At 39.2% G+C, this 21,896-nt stretch overlaps 2 long non-coding RNA genes across 4 annotated transcripts in view; one reads left to right on the plus strand and one right to left on the minus strand.

Annotated features, from left to right (window-relative positions):
• Nucleotides 1-6,014, plus strand: part of LOC137602278 (uncharacterized) — a 69,601-nt gene extending 63,587 nt beyond the window's left edge. For all 3 annotated transcript variants that reach the window (XR_011037146.1, XR_011037145.1, XR_011037147.1), the window contains one exon: nucleotides 5,072-6,014. This is a non-coding gene — a long non-coding RNA (uncharacterized lncRNA). The remainder of the gene's footprint in view (nucleotides 1-5,071) is intronic.
• Nucleotides 6,015-8,178: 2,164 nt separating this feature from the next.
• LOC137602279 (uncharacterized) overlaps nucleotides 8,179-21,896 on the minus strand; it is a 31,215-nt gene continuing 17,497 nt past the window's right edge. The window contains exon 3 of the long non-coding RNA XR_011037148.1: nucleotides 8,179-8,316. This is a non-coding gene — a long non-coding RNA (uncharacterized lncRNA). The remainder of the gene's footprint in view (nucleotides 8,317-21,896) is intronic.

A 21,896-nucleotide genomic window follows, 5' to 3' on the forward strand; every position in this document is an offset into this window, starting at 1 on the left:
TTCTTCTTACGGCCCCGGCCCCCACATTTCTTTGTTCCTTCTTTTTCTTTTTTTAACTTTATGACTTAAAAACCCAAGTTCAGTGAACATGCACAGATCTGACAAAAGTCAACGCAAGAATTCCTGCAAGTTTAAATTTTGAAAATTCATGCAATTGAGTTCAAAACCCAAAAACTTGTCAGAACACTGAGTTAAAAGTGAATAAGTAAGTGGACACAGGTAATGTTGCCTAGGTAACAGAGGTAAGAGTGACAAAGTGAAGTGAGGGTCTGTTTCCATCATTTTTATAATCAATAAGGCGGCAGAACCTTGGATCAAAATGTACTACATTAAGGTTATGGGACTTACAAAATGTATTTTTGCGTTTTTGTCGGCACGCATATCAAAGATCAGCCCAACACCAATGTCACTGCTGACTTAAACCTGAGAAGTTTACCCTGTCACACATGTCTTTGTGAAACAGCATGTGTTTTAGTCTACAGAAAACAATCGTGTGTTCTTGGTACTTAGCGGAGGCAGGGGATCAGATCAGATTCATCCCATATGCAACATCCGAATGTTTGTACCTCCAGTTCCTGTCGTATTTTTTTTTTGTTATGTAATTTAAAGTCTCAGAAACTTTCATCTGCCAGAAAAGAGCATATTTTCTAACAAATGCAAACATCCCTGCCTTTGACAGGTCTCACATCATTTAAAATAAAATCAGATTCCTCAAAAACATTTCGGTGTGGAAGACCGAAAAGATCTAAGAAGTTAAAGCCCAGCATTAAATTAATAACTGAAAACTTTGCATATTCCGTACTTCACCAGTACGATCCCCATTTGACTGAACACATCTAGCTAATTAACTATTCTCTCTGCATTCATTTCATTCAAAATATACCATGTATATAAGATACATGAATAATGCCGAGCAGCCCAGGAGAAATAAAAACCACTCCTTCCTTCCAGTTCATTACCAAGCGACTGCGCTGTCAGTATCAAACTGTGCTTTTTTTGTGCACACGTTTTGAAATACTGAACATTAACTTTCTTTTGTCAAAACATTAAAGTGAAAATACAAGCTAATTACACAACAGAGTGAAAGTATCAGGAGTCAGAAAGGGGCTGTTGGTTATGCACACATGTGAGCGAGATGCTGGAGGCAGCTTGAAGTAGCTGACATAATTATCTGGATTCATTATTCATCTCCAAAATAAAACATACTTTGCAGTTACTGCATTTTGTTAATCCGTTACTATAGATCGGATCAGATCAGATCGTGGGAATTCATTGATGCTGTTGTTTTAATAGTTCAGTTTAATGTGTGGGCAAAGATAGGAGCTAATAAATGTCTTTTATTGTACCCCGAGAGGCAGATGTTGGGGTGGAGTAGTGGTGTGTGCGTCTTCTCTAAAGTTAAAATGAAACCTCGGCCGATGCAGCGTGGAGGACTGAAGTCCCCATGTATTCTAGTTCACAGATCACAGAAGTTCTGAACGCCAGCTCTTTGATCATTCCCAGTTCTAAAATTATTTCTTTGAATATTTCAAGCCACTTGTGCTTTTATTTATAAAGCCTATTTAGACAATCAAGGGTTTGAAAATAATTAGGCTCGCTCGAACAAGCATGGACATGTATTCCCTTTCAATCAGTTAAAACCAGCTCCATTAATTAAAGTTCTGAGCATTTACTCTGCCCAAATAATTTTTCTTATTAGCTACTGTACTCCTTAGATCTGTTGTCAGCAAGGCATATTCTCTTTTGGTTTACTCTCTCCATTTTTTTTTCTCTCACAGAAATCCCACTGACCCATATAGTTGATCTCCTTTTTGAAGCTTATTTTATAGATTCCGTGTTAAGAGAACGGAGGCTCTATTATTAGTCCAATTTGAGGTGCGCAGCCCTATCCTAGGTGTGGCTGCGTGTTGCTGAATTCCCTAAGTGAAGGCATTACCATCTCATTTGGATACGGGTGAGATTACCTAATGCAGCTGAGCCGTTTCATCGAGATGTAGGGGGAGTCGAGCTGTCACAGCCGAATATTTATACAGGCAGCTGAAGGTAGAGACATCTCAGATACATTTCACAAACATCACCCATGACAACTTGTGATACCACCTTACTGATGTTTATCCTGAAAGGTCTTTCACGAACAACAACCCCCTATTGATCCTCAGCACCATTTTAACAACCTCCTCACATCCTCTCACACATACACACCTGAGTGAGTCAGGATGGGAAATGCTATCAGTTAGCACCTATATTTGCCAACACATCCATGTTGTCAATTAAACCCAGTCACCGAGGGATCGGCCTCAGAGGTGGCCCTGCGTGGTGGGAGAGTCGTGAAAATTAGGAGTGTAAATAACCTGTCCTCCCTCAGTGATGAATTCATCAGCAATACTTTGGTTTTGGTAATGATTAAAAGGCTGTTGCTCATAATGAGCGATCAAAACAAGAAAAAGACCACTCAGATTAAGATTCAGGTTTTAATTGGAAAGATAAAAGGAGCAATTAGTTGCAGTTTATTTTTCAAGACAGCTTGTTCTCATTCATGAAAAAGAGGCATAAATGTTTTGATGCATGTCAACTGTAGATTCTACAATGTTTGGACATAAAGGAATGTTATTTATGTCTATTTATCTACATTTGTAATCTATGGATCTATTTACTCAATACATTTCAAAGTCTATCAGGCTCAAATTTTACAAATGTGGTCGAAAACCAACTGTTTATTATTGTGGTCAAAATTAAAGTTGACATTTTGTTCAATTAGAAACACCCTTAAAATATAACACATTCCAGTACAACACAGTCACTAAATACAACTTCATCTTGTAAAATCCCCACTGAGGACATTTATACTTACTGTGGATCTGGTGTAATATGGTGCTGTAGAGGTGAAGAGGTCAAACCTAGCTAGAGATAGTTTAACAGCGGGTCAAAACTAGCACAGCCAGCTAACACAAAACCTGATTTCCCTCTATTTAGCATTTTAAGTCCACTATAAATTATTAGTTTACATCTGTAAGCATGGATGAATAAAATCATCATACAATGTGTGAAAGGATTTTTTTCCCAATGAGTTATATTTATAGTATTATCACTGATTATCTGTTTATACAACATTCTTTTTTTAATTCATTTAACTCATTTAGGAGTGATGAATTGAAATAAAAGACACATTATATACACTTCTTAAATGTTTATAATCTTGTTTTTGAATGGTACAAGCAGCAAAAGTTGCCATTTTATCTTTTGTTCAAAAAAGGAAGTCGTCTATTCTCAGTGATCTCATGAGGATTTATGCAATCTGTATTACTCTGTATTAAAAATAACCTACAACTTTCCTGTGTCTCCCATGAAAACCAGTGGAATGAAAAGAAAGTTCCTCCCAAAAGAGGAGCTCTGCCCTTCTCCTTCAAATTACATTATTATTTTTGTTCATTCTTTTCATTTGTAAGTGCCAGGTTCTTGTTTTGGAGAGTTATCCAGTTTCAGACAGGTGGAGTGGCAGCTGCTGAAGTCTAAGGACCAGAGTTGCTTTTTAGTGTGAAAGGATATATTTCCTGTGGTGGAAAAAGGGGGGCAAGATGACCAGTGGTGTCTTTCTGTTATTGCACCGACCTTACTCATCAATCAAAAATCAAAGCTTTGACAGTTGCCAACATTAAAGGGCTGCTGCTGGCATGTCCTGTGCCAAGAGGCCTCTTTCTGCTGAGCATATTAATACAGTGTAGGTCACAAGGAGGCTCATCACTGATCATGAAGGGAAGGATACAGACTCCTGAGCCACACCAGGCATGATTCCAGTCAATATTCATTCTGGAACATACAGTCATCAAAGACGGTGCGGTGGAGCACCAGTGAAATGATTGAAGTGGTACGAGACCTAAAAAAAGAAAGAAAAAGAAAGTTGGAATTTACAGTTTGGGAATTTTATATAAACAAACAATTTCAGGAGAATTCATTCCTGCTATAAGAAAAAAAACTTTATTACATCCCGCTTCAAAGCGGTCATGTATTGTAATTGTCAGTGTTCGCGTGTCGTCCGTCCGTCCGTTTGTATGTCCACCAAATATCTTCGCAAACGTTACAGATAGAAAGATTAGGAAAAAAAAGAAAAAAAAGTTCTTTTTTACCTATTTGAAAGTAAAAGTTACCTTGTTGGTAAACTGTGTAGTGCATGAAGAGCTGAAGGCAAATCTGTATTCAAGGATGATTTGGTGACTCAGTGACAGAAATAAACCTCACTTTTAAAAAAAGAGATACTAGAGCAAGGCAGCATCAGAAATAAACAAGAACCAGTGCAGTCACAGACTGCAACATCCCGCAACATCCCTGAATTAAAAAATTTACCCTGATCTACTTGCATAGGTCAAAGATCAAAGCTAGTGCTCTGACCTACTGTCATTGATCAAAGCACTAGCTTTGAGCTATGGTCTTACTCACACTGGCCTTCTCCCTCATCTTTCTATGTTCCTGAGTGTACAAAAGTAGAAATTTGACCTTGACCTACTTTTTCCTCAGGGTCAAGGTCATCATCTCGTTTTCATCCCCTTTACCGCCCGAGTGATGTGCTTTTTCTTCTATCTGCAACGGTTGCGAAGATATTTGGTGGACGGATGAACGGACGAACGAACACGTGGACACTGACAATTACAAAAAAAAACAAAAAACAAAACATCACCACTTTGAATTAGGATGTAATAAATAAACTAATAAATACATTAAAATAAACCCAAACTTTTCACTTACCTTTCCTGAGATGTGTTCACTATTTATTCCATTGTTGGACAGATGTCCGTGATATCTGGCAACCACCACAACATTAACGGAGACTCCTTTATGTCTTAACATGTCATGAAAGCTAACTGCTCTGTTTCTACTCTGTTTGATCTGCCACTGTAACGACACATCAGTAATTTATTTTCTATGTACAACTATTATTTAAATTATTTTATAGTCTTTTTAAAAATTTTTTTAGCTAATTGTGGAAATTAGCTTAAATTTTAGGAGGTAAAATTTGTGACTAATTGTCTTGTAAGTTCAAAGTTATGCACAGAACATTATATTTATTTCATTCCAGTTCCAGTGAGCCTTCCTGTCAGTCCATCCACCTCAGATCAACAAACTCAATCCAACCATCTATCTGATAATGTGTGCACCAAAACATGTTGGACATTCTGCTGCTTCACAGCATCACCACTCACCAGTGCTGCTTCAGAAGGAAGACGTCTCTCAAAATTTAGACGGCGCCACAAAATATGTGCAGAATAACATGCATTTTTCATGATGTTTGTAAAAGGACATTGTGAGTTGGAAAATGTCCCAAGGAATGTAGTTTATGTATTTACCAGCATCTATAGTAACTTCATTCTTATGCAGATACTGTGATTTAGCCTTTTTTGTGTGCACCGGGACATGTTTATGGGCTAATAGGCCTTTGTTAGTAGTAGTCTATTTATTTAATACAATTGTAGTGTGAACAGAAGGAATAATAAACAGGCTGACTAAACATACGATTCTTCTTTTGGGCTGAGAAAACCCTGTGTAAGGACACAAAAGGGGGACGTTTCCACCGCAGAAAGTAAATTCTTTTGAAGTGGAACTAATCATCTGAGGGATGGTTCTCGTTGTCCTAACAACGCAGCTGAATTGGAATGAGCCTCCTTTTTTGTGGATGATATGTTTTCTTTTTTTCATTCAGAACTGATGATGATAGTAGTTTCACGCCCTGTCCACCCTCATTGTCCGTCCAAACTTCTTTGCAGATAAGTCTTTACTTGGAGACGCCGAACACACGGCGGGTGACTCTTGGACTGTGACGTCAGCTTTACTCCTCTGTCTTCCTGTCTTTACGCTTTTTAATGCCGTTAGAATGAAAAGGGAATCTCACAGCAAATCCTCTCCAATAGCAGTTCTTTCTAAGAGTGTGAAAAGATCAAGACTTTTAAACTACTCCTGTATCATAATGTATCAGTCACTCTTAGGATGATACTCCTCCAACGTTTCAAGTTTTGGTTGCTTTTTAATAAAACACAGAGTAAAATGTGTATGGTTTACATTTTGATGTCCATTTAGACAATAAGCCATTGTTTTCTATTTAAGCATAGATGTAGTCAGTTTAGAGATTTATTAGATAAAATAGAAAACTTATTCTAAATGAATGTCATATTAATTTTATATTAAAAAAACTTTAAATACCGCAAATGATTGAATCTTTCTCTAGTGTGTAAACCAGAATTTCTTCTCTTCTATATTTTACAAGCCGCACTAATTTAAGTTGCAATTATTACTTACACCTTAATAATTATATTATGATGAGCATCTTTTTTTTCTGCTGTTGGATTGAACATGACTGAGAATGTAAAGTACGAATATTCTTATCAGAATTTAATTAATTCTAAATTAATATTATATGTGCTAATGTCTAAAAAGTAAATACAATTTTAAAGACCTGTTAACACTTTCATGCTTTGCACTCTCTTTAAAGGCCTTTGCAAATCTTTATGATAAATAATGCGAGCTATTCTTTCCCCGCCTGTCAATATGCCTATATATGACAATAATGTTCTTACTAAATCTAGTCCATTCCATTTACAAACCAACTAAGCAATATTGGCTAAAATGATCTCTGAATGGTCAGTGATTTACTGTGACAGCTCCTTTGTCAGGAGCTGACGGGATGTAACTGTGTTCTCCAGCCGCAGTCCAGGGTCTCCTCATACGTCCTCAGGGAATTTAGAAAGGTAATTTTGGCTCTTTGACCTCAAACTGGGAGAATTCCAATCTCTTACCGCTACTAAATCTTTATCTTCACACAGGCAGTATTGCTTTGCCCCTCTGGAGTTATAAACTGTCGGCCTTTCTAGTCCTATAGTCATCCAGCCGTTTTATTGTCTCAGTGGGGGTACAGAGTTCAGGCAGCAGTCATCCCCAAAACAGAGGTGAGCTGTTTGGGGAAGCAGCCTGGCTACTGTGCTAACTTATCATTCAGACCAGTCAAGGCTTTCAAGGAGCACAAACATCACAACGGAAGATTCTTTAGCCCAAACTAGTTGTAGAATAAATTGTTCAGATAGTGAATTGAAGACAGTTTGATTCAAATTGAAAATTCTCTGAAAGAGTGAATTGTCTTTATTTGTCACAATCATATTAAATGTAATGAAGTGACACTTGCCATTAACTCGTCCCTGAGGAGTTTTGACACCCGGGGACCGACCCCAGATCCGAGTCAGCGCCTCGATCAGGGGTACTGATTGGAGGATACAGTTCATTACACTCCTTAGAGAAAGATTCTTTTCCACCAGCTGGGAACTAAAGCAAAGCCATTCTAGCTAACAGGCAATAATGTTAATCACTAAGGTGCGATTTGCTTGCCATCAGGTTTGCTAGAAATGGAAAAATATTCCTTTTTCACATTGTCATGTCTTGAAAATTATACTTTTCTTATGGATCCACAAAAATTTGAAAAACGCTGCAGTGTGCATGCCAGGCCAGTAGTTAGCAGTATAGGTTGTTGCAGTGCTTCATTCATGCATGATGGGTAATCCTTGAAAGCTTAATGTGAAGCAGTAGGTCTTTTGATTAGTATTTGATTAGGTTTCACTTTTCAACAACCTTGTATATTAATCCCATACACCTGCATACAAACACCTTCTTGCTTATGTCACATATTAAGTTGGGTTCTTTGATTTATTTTATCTAGCCACTTTATTGTATTTTGATATAAATTTGTGTTTTAAAAAAATACATACACAATTGTGTTTTGTTGCATTTTGTGGCTGTATCATTCATAGAACATACACAAACTTCTGATAGAATTAAATGTCTGCATGAAATAAACAAATTAAATCAACAGTTCTCTTCTAAATCATTTATTAAATTAATACAGTGTTTCAAAGAACAACAGGTTTGAACTTTATGGTATACTCTAAAAGAATAAAACAATCTCATATCAAATGTGGGGTTTTTTTCTTACCACTGCACAATAGCAGCCTGTCGGCTGTGAAGTTCTGAATATAACCAGACAAACAATTTACACCAATTATGAGTCTGTTTTGACAACTAGTATGAAGTATTTGTATTACCAGGAGGCAGGTGGCAACCAAATGAACAATGTTGCTATTTAAAAACCAATTCAGATTAATATTGATATGATTAGTTAATGTGATGGCTGTTTAGCCTGCTGATGCTGGATTTGACAGGAATGTATTTACGGTGACGTGGCTGGAGGAGACGATGCTCTTCAGGTGAAGACGATCACAACAGGAGTCAGTCTCCCTTTACTATTTAAATTGTGAAACAAATGTGTGGATTTTCACCATCTGCCTGTGGTGAAGAAGAAAACACACACGCACACACACACACGCACACACACACATGCACACAAACGCACTATTACTTGCTGGAACAGGTTGAGGCAGGACACAGCATATAAGCTTGTGGAACACTCAAATGTAGGCCACTTTTAGCTCTTTTTTGGTTAGAAGAAATTCAGCCCTTCAGAGGATACAAACTTAGAATCCTCAAAGAACCTAATTTCTTCTTCCCAGCCAGAAACAGCCTCTTTTAAAGCTTGTTGAAAGCATTCTGCATTCTAAACTTGGACAGAGAGCCTGATGTCCTAAAATGCAAAATGGTGAGCAGAAACAATGTCCAGGAATACATTTTCTTAACAGAGCAAATGATCACTTGTGCTGCATCCTTTTTATAGTGTCCAAATATCCCTTGGCGTGCATTGTCATTTTTACATGCCATGCGGTAACCATTGTCATCATGGCAGACTGGGAGCTGGGACCAGGTTGCCAGTTGGCGCAAGTAATGAAAACACAAAGCACACAATTCTAATCTTCATCATAACAGACAGGAAGGTTACCTTTGTGGTGAATTCAGTTTCAAAGTAGTATTAATCAAAAGACAAATCTCTATTCTAAATATACATCTAAGGAGACATACAGCTGACCATAACTCTTATACATTTGAACCGGTACATGCCATTTTTCTTTTGAAAATGAGGGGAAAATATTGAGGTCAAATTACTCAGACATGTTATGCGGTATTATGTAACACCGAGTGAGTCAGAGCTGCTCAAAAAAAGCAGTAATTACTTGACTTTATTATAAAAGATGTGAAGTATGATTGGAAATGGAAAAGAAATGATTGCATTTCTTAATTTTTCTCATTTCTCCTGCTTTTTTACTCATAAGTTTTATAACAACATCTTATAAATAGCTGGCAGCAATGTCTATACACTTGAGGCTCATCACAGTTTTTATTTAACAAACGATCGCTATTCCCTTACTCCGATAAAAGCCAATGAATTGCTGCTCTTTGCCGTGCTGAATTTGCTGTAACTTATTGTATAGCTTTATCAGTTTCCACACTGGTGCCGGAGCCTGTGGACCTATTCTCCTGGTGGTACTTTGCCTGGGTAGACAATAGTCCTGCAAATATCAGGGGCCAAGTCAATATCTTCTGCTCAGCAGGTGTAGACGTTATTGGAATGTTGAACTAATGATATGTAATGAGCTCTCTGTGACACATGTCTAGCCACTCTTACTATCATGGGGCCCATTAACAGATAAAAGCATCATAATTAGCTTTTGCTGGAAAGCCAAAGCTAAGCTTATAAATACATCTAACTATATTTAAGTTGTGAATGCAGGTTTGCATGCTGTGTGCTTCTGCCCTGGGACACATTGTACATTAAACCTGCTTATATGGCTGTTTGGTGAATGTCCTATAGTTTGTGCACCAACAATGCAGATGACAATGTGCGCACACTATCAATTCACTGATACTATGAGGTCGGTACTCTGACAAGAGCCCCTTTTATTTATGTACATTTTCATTTGTCTTTAGGTTCTTATCCTTTATAAACAGACACCAGGAAAGTTATTCTATAACCAACAGAGGCATGAGTCATTATTTGTTAGCGGTTTTCAATGCACTCCGTAAATTGAAAGCCCAGGACACAAATACATGGCTGTCTTAAAAATTTATATTTGAAATGGTTTTTGATGGTGTACCCCACTGCAAACACTTTCAGCCTTCTGCAGGTCTCCTAGCAACAGCAAACAAAGGCCGGACCCATCTCAAGTTTCCTGTGGAGCGGCCAGTCCGGCGCGTCTTTGATCTTGACAGGGAAAATAGCTGAGTGGGCACTACTCGCATTTGTCTTTCATTTACTCCCCCCCCCCACTGCCACCCAACTCCCCTCTCCCAAAAATGTTCCTAAAACAGCCAGAATCTTCATGTGTCCCCAAACCACCATCAGCCCTGCCGGATACTCTACCAAAGCACGGGAATTCACCAAAGCGCAGCAGAGTTTTCGTTTTGGGCCAGGGTTGCTACCTTTACCAGTGTCTTTTGTGGTAACTTTGTACACCAAAAATAAGAACGTGAATGAAGGTCGTATTTTATGTTATGTTTCCACTGTGACAGTGTAGTCCTATATTGCTGGATTTATTAAACTGTGTCCCATGCTGGCCTTAGAAATAGAAGCCGTAATGAAGACCATAAGAAGAACTTTTATCGTTGCTTCGCAAATGCTTTCCAGTTTCTGAACTTTGACAAAACCAAAAGTACTACTTTTGTTTCAAAGAACTCCCCGTACCAACAGAAAAGTAGACACACCATGGAGCTGATGTGGATTTTAAAAGTCATAGGGCTCCAACAGACAGTCTTATTTGAAATTTGTTTTTTTAAACCTAGGATGCTCACAGGAACAGGAATATTTTTGAACTCATGTCTCCATGTTCTGCAGTACACTCAAAGGAATTCTTAGCAATCAAAACATAAATAATTTCCTCATTCTGCTCGCAAAATATAGATTGGGTGATGTAACTCAGGGCTATTCAATGTTATCTTACTCCAGTGCCCTGTTTTCTTCCCAAACAGTTCAGACAGCTCGGGAGATTTAACAAATTGAAGTGTTACACACTGTTTTGGTGTAATTTACTGTAATTGATGTTTCTATCTAGTGCCAAGGCCTTCTAAAGCAATTGCTTGTGTTTGTAGAAAGACATGCAGCCCAGTGGGGTGTATTGACTCAGGCTGTTGACTAATACTGCTCTATTGGCATGTTATAATGCTCTCCCATTGTTTGACTAACAGACTGCTCTGATAAAAGCACACCTTGCACACAGCTTAAGGGGTTCTGTTCCATGCTCTCCCCCCCACACACACACACTCTAGCACTAAACTACGAATCATCAACTTTTAGTTTTGGTATGAATGAGTCAGATTTTTTTTTTCTAATCTGCTGTTGCATCTCTATGATCTTGGTTTAAGTTGCATCCTATGCTTTTTGTAATTTTTTTTTGATGATTGTGGTTTTTATTTGGAAAACACTCGCACAAATTAATTGGATTCATTGGGAGATTTTTGTTTTTGTTAATTTTTCATTGTCACAACTTCTTCCCCATTCAGCAGAATAAAAATACACAAAATAAAATGGTAAATTAATCAACTTCACAGATTCCATTCATGTCATCCATTGATCCCAAGTCCAATGGAAACACACCTAAAGCAATGACATGTGTTGAAGATGATTTACCAGTGACAGTAGCCTGATCTAAATGGTCCACTGAAATTAATCCTGTGTTCGGATCCTAAAGTAAAGTAAAGTAAAGTAAAGTAAAGTAAAGTAAAGTAAAGTAAAGTAAAGTAAAGTAAAGTAAAGTAAAGTAAAGTAAAGTAGAAGTAAAGTAAAGAATGTCACAATGTGAAAATGTCCAATTTTATTCTGCATACAGTCCAGGACCAAAACAAAAAACATGAATCCTAAAAATTCATGTTTTTAGGATTCATGTTTCACACTGACTGTGTGAAATAATGTAACTGTATTGATGAGAAACATTTGCAATACATTTTAAAGCACATTATGTCCCTATCAAATGCCTTAGAGCAAAAAGAACAAAGTTGCTCTAAACAGAAAAACTAGAAATAAAAAAATACCAAAATTTTACTTGCAGTCAATTTCAGTGCAATGCTGTGAAAAACATTTTAATAATACATAAAAAGTATCAAGCATTTATAAAGTAAACAGTTGTGTCAGGAATGGGTCAAGTGTCACCAAAAGCATCAACAAAGAATGAATATTTACAACTCGAAAAAAAAAATTATATGAAATTATAACTGAATATTTTATGAAGTAAAACATATTTCCATTGACTTCCCAGGTTCTTTTAGATACTACTGGTTTTGCTTATAATATTCCAAGCAAAGAATGAACTTTCCATCTTCAGTATATTTCATAATAAACCCATTTCATATATTTCTTCACTGTTCCTTTGGCTTTTACACTTTTGCTTAGAGCACTAGCTGACAGTTTCACATTAAATGTCAATTTCCCTTTTCTGTAATAGCCATTTTGACATAAACACTGCAATTAATCCAAATACTGCAAAACATTTTAAATGACAGTGTTTAATTAATTACAGTATATTCTCTGAGTGCTATTTATGTGTTTTCAGCTTCCTTTGGAGAAAAGAGTTTCATCTGTTACACTGACGCTTGCTTGTAATGAACTCTCGAACTAGCTGGGTCCTATTTTGGTTTGTCAAAGCGCAGCTTTGCAGCTGAAGAACAGCAAATTTTTATATTCCTTCATGATCTTTTTATGGAAGTTACTTTAGTGTGGTTGTCAAATGTGAAAGAGCTGTGAAAAAAACAAGTATCACCTCTGCCTTTAACTGCCTGCATCCTACCCGGCATAATCTTTACACACTGAGGCGTCTTACAATCATTACCCAACAACACTCCATCCCTCAGCAAAGCATGAGGGAGCGCTGTAAACAGCACCACAGAGGACAAGTAAAAAGGTTGTGATCTAGTAATAATGAAGTGCTTAAATACACTGACCCTTCTTATGACCTGGAAAGGTCAACAAAGGTTTTATTTTATTTATTTTCTCTGACCTTTAAGGTACTTTTTTTTTTTAACTTAAAGGTTTAAAAGAAGAAAAGAATCCCATCTTTTTTTTTCTCCCACAGGGACCTGTGTAACAGATTTATTTATAGCATGTTACTAATCCAGAATCCTGTGTAAAATACATTCATAGCATTAAATGTCATCACATTAGCCCTGACAAAAAATAAAGCATGTCTTCATGCTTGTCTGCTTCAGACCCCATACATAGTTATACCCCTCTGATAAATGCACGTCCCATCTGACTCTGACAATAATGCTGGGTGGAGAATGTATTAATATCCTCATGAGCCCTAAGCATGCACATTTGGTGTCACCTCCATTCATCAGTTCATTTAGCTGCAGCAGCCTCCGTCTAAGATGTTGGCTGGTTTGTCTGCTAATTTTGGATGTGCAGACCTTTATTAAATAAGTTGGTTTATTAAAATAAACTCTGTGACAAGCCTTGAACTGAAATAAACACCTTTTTTGCCTCCAAATTTCTTCAAGCACATTTAAAGTGCCATAAATAAATTCCTGCATAACATACACTTTAAGTCCAATAGTTGTCAGAATGTCAGGATCCACATGGACCAGTCTCAAGAGTAAACTCCTGATGCAATTGACAGCTGTGGAGAGACTCATTTCTGATAATGCAGTCTCTGATTGAATGTAATTAAAATGACAATAGTGACATTTTTCTTTCGACTAACAATTTCTTAAAAACCTCTGGAAGCTGTTGTAATTTGTTTAAATTGATCACTTTCTAACTTGCATCTATTCATATTTCCAAACAGGATACCTTTCTCCTGTGTAGACACTTTGAGGATCGCCTGAGCATATTGATCTCGCTTCAAGGGATGATTTTTGTCTCTACATTCCTGAGTTACCTCCATGTTTTTGCTCGTTTTTCAGAAAACTCAGTGCCAGTTTCACTACTGCCAGATTGCTAAAGACCACTGTTTAATTTTGTGGGGGTGTTTAGGAAGGATTTTGCTCATATGACTGGTGCAAAAACCACCTACGCTTTTATTATTCATTATAATATAAGTGTAGATGAGTAAAGTGACAAATTAAATTATATTTTTCATCTGATGTTTGTTTTAAAACTGTTTGTTCTTATATTTAAATCCTAAACTTACCCAAAACATACTAAAGCCAAGGTAAAGTATGTAACGTGATGTCAATCGTGACAGAAGTAGTTTTTCTCATTAGATTTATAGAATCTAGAGCATCAGCCTGCATGTTAAACGTGCATTTTATGTGTATTTGTGGAGCTTCTTTGAAATGTATGCGACACCTATAAAATAACCTATATAAAGATGAGAACTATAGAGTTTCACACATCACAGAGGGCTGCTATAACTTGAACCTCTGCATATTTTTTTCTCACCTTCACTTCACTTCTTCCTCCATCCGATGTAAAGAACGAGTACGCGTCTGTGCGTCTATTTAGAGTGATGCAAAGACACGTTGCGCCATCTCAATCTGTGTCAGCCTATATGATATGTACACTTGGAAGAAGTCAATGTCTGTTTGTGCCATATAGATTTATCACCTTAAGTTTATGACATTTCTGGAGAGAAAAAACAATCAAGGCACAGACGGAGAGGGGGTGGGGTGGCATTTGTCAGTGCTCTCATTGGGGTTCAAAAGTAGAATGCAAATGCCTGTCTTTGTCTTATCCAACACATTTTATTTTTGTAACTGAGAAATCTGTTCAGGGGCCCCAACATTTTTTCCAACTGTCAGGGTGTCATTTGTCAGAAAAAAAAAAAGTGAAACTGAATCCCCACCCCCAGTCCTTCTGTATGTTGTGAGGTTATAGCTGTTTTGAACAGGCAAGGTGGAGGCGTGTAAGGGATGCACAGGTGGACGTGGCAACCTGTTAACACAAACACACATTTCATGGTTATGTTGCCCTACAAGAGAGCTCTTTGGCTGATAACCTGATTTCCTGTTTGACAATGCCGTGCCCTGTTCTCCATCAGTGAACCAGAACTTTTCAAGGAGCCAAAGTCACAGGACGTATTTGTAATTATTGAGCTGTTAACATTCAGGGAAACCCTTTGCTTTCCACTGTCTAATTTTTTTCTTCACTCCTATTCTCCCCCTCCTGCTTCTACTACTGCTACCCCCCCCCCCTTCTTTGTTTTTTTTTTTTTTTTTTTTTTTTTGCGCCAGCAGCCTGCACAGCGAGGCCATCGAACCATTAGTGACTCCCGGCACTGATAATGAAGGCACGGAGGTGGTCTGAGCCAGTATGGTGCAGGAGCTGGAGCACAGGAGGAAGGTGGATTAGGATAATTACCTGGCGGCTGGGGGAATGATGAGAGAGATGTCTCACTTCCTGCAGGCCTCCATCAGAAAAGGACCGAGTGAAATATAATCAGGTGCGACACCATTGGCTCAGACAAGAGAGGAAAATTACTTCAAATCACTTCTTATCATCAAAATATGAAATGATGCTTTTCTGTTGTTTTGTTGTGGCATTGATTGCTTCTTCTACGTGTTGTTTTGGGGTTTTTTTTTGCAGGTGTCCTCTCTGGTGTGTGTGTGTGTGTGTGTGTGTGTGTGTCTGTGCGCGTGTGTTTGTATTTGTCGTATTTGCAACTGTCTTTCAGGACTGTCACGCAGACTGTTCCTAAATATCCACACTTTGAAGAGCCTGTGAGGTCATTTTTTAAATTATGGTGTGCGCCCACATCAGGTTTCCTTCTCCCCACTCCTGTAAATCCATTTTCCACACAACGCATTTCAAATCAAAGTAGCGTCACCATAACAAGCCTTAGGAAACATTAAGCCATAGTGCCTTACTTTCATGTATGATATCATAGCCCCCTGTACGCTTTGATGTGCTCACTTTTTTTAAATGCTTTATTAATAACAACACACTGGCTTCTTCTCGCACCAGCATCTGATTCTGGAGCTACTTTCTCTCCTCGTGAACTACATCCCTCACTCACATCGTGCTTCATCTCCTTTATCCCTCCCCAGCCCCTGAGCCCCGTCCTGGGATTGGCCTGTTTGTGTTTGGGAGGGTTGAGGGGGAGCAAGGAGAGGGGGGGGGGGATTAGAGGGAATTACATGAGCCTGAAGATGAAGAGAGTGACAAAGACCTATCAGAGGGCAGAGAGTGTGTACTGCTGCTTCATCATTGGTTGCTGTGGAAATCAGACATGTCTTCATTTCTTCCAGCCATCCTTTCCAAATTGCAGAGCTTTTATTTCCAAGATGCTGGGGAAGGATGGAAGCGGGGACAGAGAGAGATGGGGTGGGAGTGTTGGGGAGCGTGGGGGGTGTCAGTATAAGAGTTTCTGTGTATGTATGTGCATGCACGTGTGTTTTCTTGCCGTGTTCGATGCAGTAAACATCTTAAGGATACGGAGGGATGAGCAGGCGTGTGCACGCTGACAGCACTCACCTCCTTCTAAGCCGGCCAAAATACAAACGCTGGCGCAGATATTTAGTGTCGCTCTCTTGCTAAACACGTTCCGCATGAGTAGGGTGCCTGATTTGTAGCCATGTAAAAACCTACTTAGAATAAAGATATCTCGCTGATTTCATCTTTAATCGCAGGATATTTTGGGATTAAGGTACGCCAAAGCACACAATGGCTTCTCGGTTCTCCCTGGCATTTTTCTGTCTGACAGTTTCAAAAGAGATGCTGGCAATTTACTGGATCACTTAGCATCTCCCCTACATTCATCTCCTGATTTAATTTTCTTGCCTTTGTGTTTTCTTTTTGTTTGTGTGTCTATGTGATGTTTCTTTTCCTCTTCCAGTTAGCTTCCATTGCTGAATCTTGATTTGTGTTGATGTGCTATCATGTTAAGTGACAACTTCCTCAGCAGCGCCACGAGCTTTTCAAATGTAATCTGTGATTTTATGAAAGAAAAATAAAGATATTATACTGCATATCATAACATCCTTATTTCCTAAGGCTATACCGATCTGCATCATTTTCATTTTATACACATGCCAATCTCCATCCATGAACCACTGCTACACGCAGACTTGTACCGGAAATCCATCATCATGTTAAAATGAAGAACATGCCTGTTGAGCGTGTTCTACCGCAGACAGTTGTCTTTCTTCTCCAGCTTGTTAGGATGCATTCAGTTGGTTGTCTGAACAGAGAACACAGCGGTTCACACTGAGGCGACTGCCTTCTTCTTCACCCATAATAGATTTGTGCGGTCCGCTGGTCCTCTGGGGTGGGGGTGGAGGGGGCACATGGCTCCTCTCTCTGCCATTTGTGGCCACATCGATTGCAGAGGCCAACTCAGCTCAGAGACCACTGGTTCATCTTCAAAGGCCTCCTGCCCACTTCCTGACACCTGTTGTATCATTTGGGACAAAGGGTGTATTTTTCTGTGTTTGTTCCTTCGCTCTCTGATGCCTTTATGTGAACGGGTTAAGGACGTCGAGCTAATAAGCACCCTCCCCAGTCGCCCACACAGAGAGACGGGGTGAGAGTTCGGCCACATCCGGACGCCGCACATTCACAGACATGTGAAAATATGTTCGACTTAAAGAAAACATAAGAATGGATGTGAAAATCATGTAATTTTGGTCATTTTTGGTTGGGTTGTGCTGTCATTGTCATGGACTGAGCAGTTGTTGTAGTGGTAGTTCTTCTTCATCTCCTTCTCCGTCTTCTTCTTCTTGATGATGTATTAAATTAAGTTAACTTTTTGGCTTTGCCCTGAAATACGTTTCAATAATAGTTGATCAACAGCTATTCGATGGCAAGAATGTATCTATCTGTCCGTCCCTGTTGGTGAAGTAACAAATGGCAGGACTATCAAACACACATTTTATTTCCATCAGGGCTGTCGGACAATTAGCTCCAAGAATACATATTAATCAATAGAGGATCTAGAATCTGCTTATTAAGCCCAGCCATTTTTCCCTCCAAAAACATTAGCAGATCTCAGTATGTCCGCTACTCTTGTGAACAGGGATGAGAAGGAGATGGAGGGAGACGAAATAAAGGTCTGATGAGTTTGGCAAAGAGAGGATGGAGGCTGAGACAGATGGCATGAAGTCTGCGGCACTCTGGCGTGGCTCGCCTGGTGCTAAAATCCTCTCTCACATTCCAACAAATCCTACCAGGAGGCTGGGGAGTCTGTCACACCAGTCCAAGGATCCACAGCCCCCCCCCCCCCCCCCCCTCAAACCCCTCCCCAAAAAAAATCTCTTGCTTCTCCTCTGTCGACCTGGCCCAGCTGAGTATCCGACTAGCCTGAATTTACGTGCCGGATAATTTCAATCTCATGTATGTACGTTCACAATCCCACATTAACATGTACAGAGGTGGTTTACCTTGACCTTTACAGGTCTTTTAAGATAATGGGGGTGGGGCGGGGGTGGGGGTGGGGCACAGCTATGAAGAAATGCTGCAAACGGCTCTTATGGAAGTGTGCCAATGGACTTTGATGGAAAATGAGCTTTACTCTGACTCCAGTTTTATAATCTTACTCTGTTAACTGTTGGGTAAAGTCTGATATCCATTTACAGTAGATCAGATATCAGATGAAGAATATATAAGAATCTTTGGATGAGTTTCACATCGTCGTGTATCGGGTGATGGTCTCGAACAGAAACCCTGCAGCCCAGTCTCGATCCAAACTTTTGCTGCTCACACCCATATTTCAAACTTCACTATGGAAAGTAACTGAATCTGTGATTACACACATAGCACAAAACCAATACCTTTGTGGCATCTTCATCTCCAAATATTGTACTATTAAATATCCTTTTAATTTCTGAAGCCTGAGTTTTTTTTCTCTATCATCTCAAACGGCTTCGTCTGGTTCAAAGGAGCAGTCTTATTTATTTTTTACTCGCTGTCTCCCTGCTTGCCTTCTGGTTGTTCTAATGAATGACTTATGAGATGATGTGCTGCTGTGAGGAGGTCACAGGGGGCTTCGCAATCACATTACTGTTAATGACAATAAAAAGAACAATCTGTGCTAAACCTCTTGGATGTCTCCTCTTCTGCTTCCCATATGGAATGAATGTTTTATCCGTTGTTGTGTGGAACGTCTGAAATGTTGTTGAATTGAAGTCAATCCAATTAAATGCACACATTTCTTTTTTCTTGTATGCAAACAATATCTTTTGAAAAAAACCTCTGATTAAAAAATATGCAGTGGTGCACCATCTGGGCTATGAAGTTTCAACAGCAAATCGAACACAGGCACATATTAGCAAGTATCTTAGCCACATAGGAGAAAATATATAATATGTGGACAACAAAGTTTATGCTGGGATTTATCAGTGTGACTGAAACCTCAGGTCTAACTCTATTTAACCTTTAATTATAGATTTTCCATATTAACCTTAAAAGAAAAACTTTTAACGCTTGCATACCATAGATGACAAATTCTCTCGTATTTAGCTGATGATGTGTTGCGTAGGTAAAAACGACAGTTTTGCAGCTTGAAATAACACGGGTTGAAAAACTTTCTCTAAAACAGTTGGAAAGATTTAGAACTCAAATCCCAAACATATTTTTATTGGCCACAAACAATACACCTTATCAGTTCCTGGAAACTTTTAACAAGAGTCATCTCGCTGTGTAAGTTCTCAAACTATCATAACGGCAACACAAGAGTGTTTTCTGGGTTTATTTAGATGCTTGACATTCAAAGCAGCTTATCAGTGACTTTCCCTTCCACCGCCACAGTGGCAGAGAGTTTCTGGCTGTCCTTCCTACATGGCTGGGCAGCGTGGCGTCCCTAGGCTCGTTGGCACTGCAGATGTCACCCACAGGATAGGAAAGTGGCAGGGTCGATGGCGCCTGGGTGCGGCTTCTGGCAGCATCCCTCCCTTCCTGGCCCGGTGAAAGGGCAGGGACGGGGGGAGCCCATTCTCTCAGTGCATTGATCGAGGGCCAGCCCTCCATTAGCTGCCTTCAGAGCTAAAGGTCATCTAAGGCCAAAGAACGGGGTCCAGTATGCACATCCTGTTAGCGACTCACTCCTGCACCTTAGGATTGAGTCCTTGTCACTTTGGTCTGTGTTGCCCCCCACCCCCCTCCACTCCTGGTGACCACATGATGATGGACACTCAGAATAATACACCCCTCCCTGATGACTGGTGTGGGCAAACCTCACCCGTTTATCCCTATTTTGTTTGATGTCAGCCACACTATGCATTATTGTTGCTTTTAGAGATATTATCGCCTCCTGGCAAATTAAAAGAGCCTTCCTTCTAATTTTCTCCAGCAGAAATTGCTTAATAAATGAACAGGCCCTGATTTCCGCTGATGATCACACAAGCAACACAATTGCATCAAATTGCTCACAGAAAGACGATGCACCACATCGTGCTCGTCAATGAGTGGCAACTACTGCCTAGTGTGGCTTACATTAATGCAGCTAGGCTGTGAAAGGGGGATAATTGTAGTGCTAAATGCTGTAGAGGCTGGCAGGATCCATTTCTTGACTTGTCAAGGGCAACACTGATAGAGAGGGCTGCGCCTGAGTCTACACACACACACACACACACACAAGCAGATGATGTTTTTTTTTTTTTTTTGCACCAGCACACATGCATTCATGCTGGCACAAAAGTGCACACAAACACACACAGACACAATCAGCGACACACTGCATAGACATGATTGTCTCTTGCCTCTGTCAGGTTGTGCTTTTTTTTTTTTCTGTAGCCATCGAGACCTCATCCTGGGAAATTGAGCAATTTCTGATTGAAAACAGTGCTGGTAATTAGAGCACTCACTATTTGTAACCACTTGGCATTGCATTAGTATGCAAAGCTGGCAGCCAGCTTATCTTAGGGAAAACGTTTGTTTCCTTAATTGCCCTCTCAGGACAAAAGTGAAGGCGGTGGGTGGGGAGAGAAGAGAGTAAATGTTAACGTGTTGCAGTAAGAATGGAGACTGGCGTGTTGAGGGGACGTGACTCCCTGAACATAGGGGTTAAACTCCACTAATAGGCTGCATACAACACACATGGGCACACACAGAGGCACAAAGTAACAGTGGAACGCTCATACACACACATATGGGCACACTTACATTGGCACATGGGCAAATCGAAGCACGGAAAAGACAACTATGACGAATATGCACATTCCAGGACACACACAATTAGGCACAATTAACTCTATAGACCATGTAAAAATAACTGCTCACCACGTTAATAAATTAATTGAGCATGTCTTTAAATACAGAACACATTAAAAGGAGGGTGACTAACATGGTTAAATAAATGCTGTATCTTAAACCTACATCACATACTGTATACTGATCTGTTGATTCTGTAAACAAGTCTTTTTTACATGTCTTGTCATATTTGTCATTGTACTTCACTCAGCAATGGTTCTATGACAGAGCTGACACTTTTGAAGTCTGTATTATTTTGCTGATCATCTTCTACTATCTTAACAAACAGATGGACAGGGAAAATTTAGCGGGATGATAAGAAATAACCTCCTTCTCTCTGAAATGCAACATTCTGCTGTTGAATAAAAGTTTTAAAGGATGCAAATTGTTATTTTATGCACCAGTTACTCATGGGATGTTTGAAGTAGCTGAATTACTATGATTTCTGCAGATTGTTGGACAGGAGTATCAATACCTCAGAGGACCAGATAATGAGATATTGTCACTCTCACAAAGCAAAGAGGAAATGTTGTAGGGCTATAATTAAATGTTTTACCATATGTAAAGACATGACAATGATTTACTTTCAATATCCAACTGTGCACTTATGAAATTAGTTTTTCACAGTTTGTTCAGAAAAAAGTCCTCTATGTGTGTATATGTAACTGGCAAAATGACAAAGGATGTCTTTGATATTTTTATTACTGTTTTATTGGAACAAACGTTCCTCCATGAAAAACAATCACACAGTGGAGCTTAAAAGTAACTGAAGCAGCCATGAAACAGGTGGCATGTACTTCTGTGAGGAGATTTTCTTCACTTATTTTTAATTGTAAACTTGAAAAGGTTATCACCACTTATCAAA

The sequence above is a fragment of the Antennarius striatus genome, chromosome 10 (assembly GCF_040054535.1).
Source record: "Antennarius striatus isolate MH-2024 chromosome 10, ASM4005453v1, whole genome shotgun sequence".
Lineage (NCBI taxonomy): Eukaryota > Metazoa > Chordata > Actinopteri > Lophiiformes > Antennariidae > Antennarius > Antennarius striatus.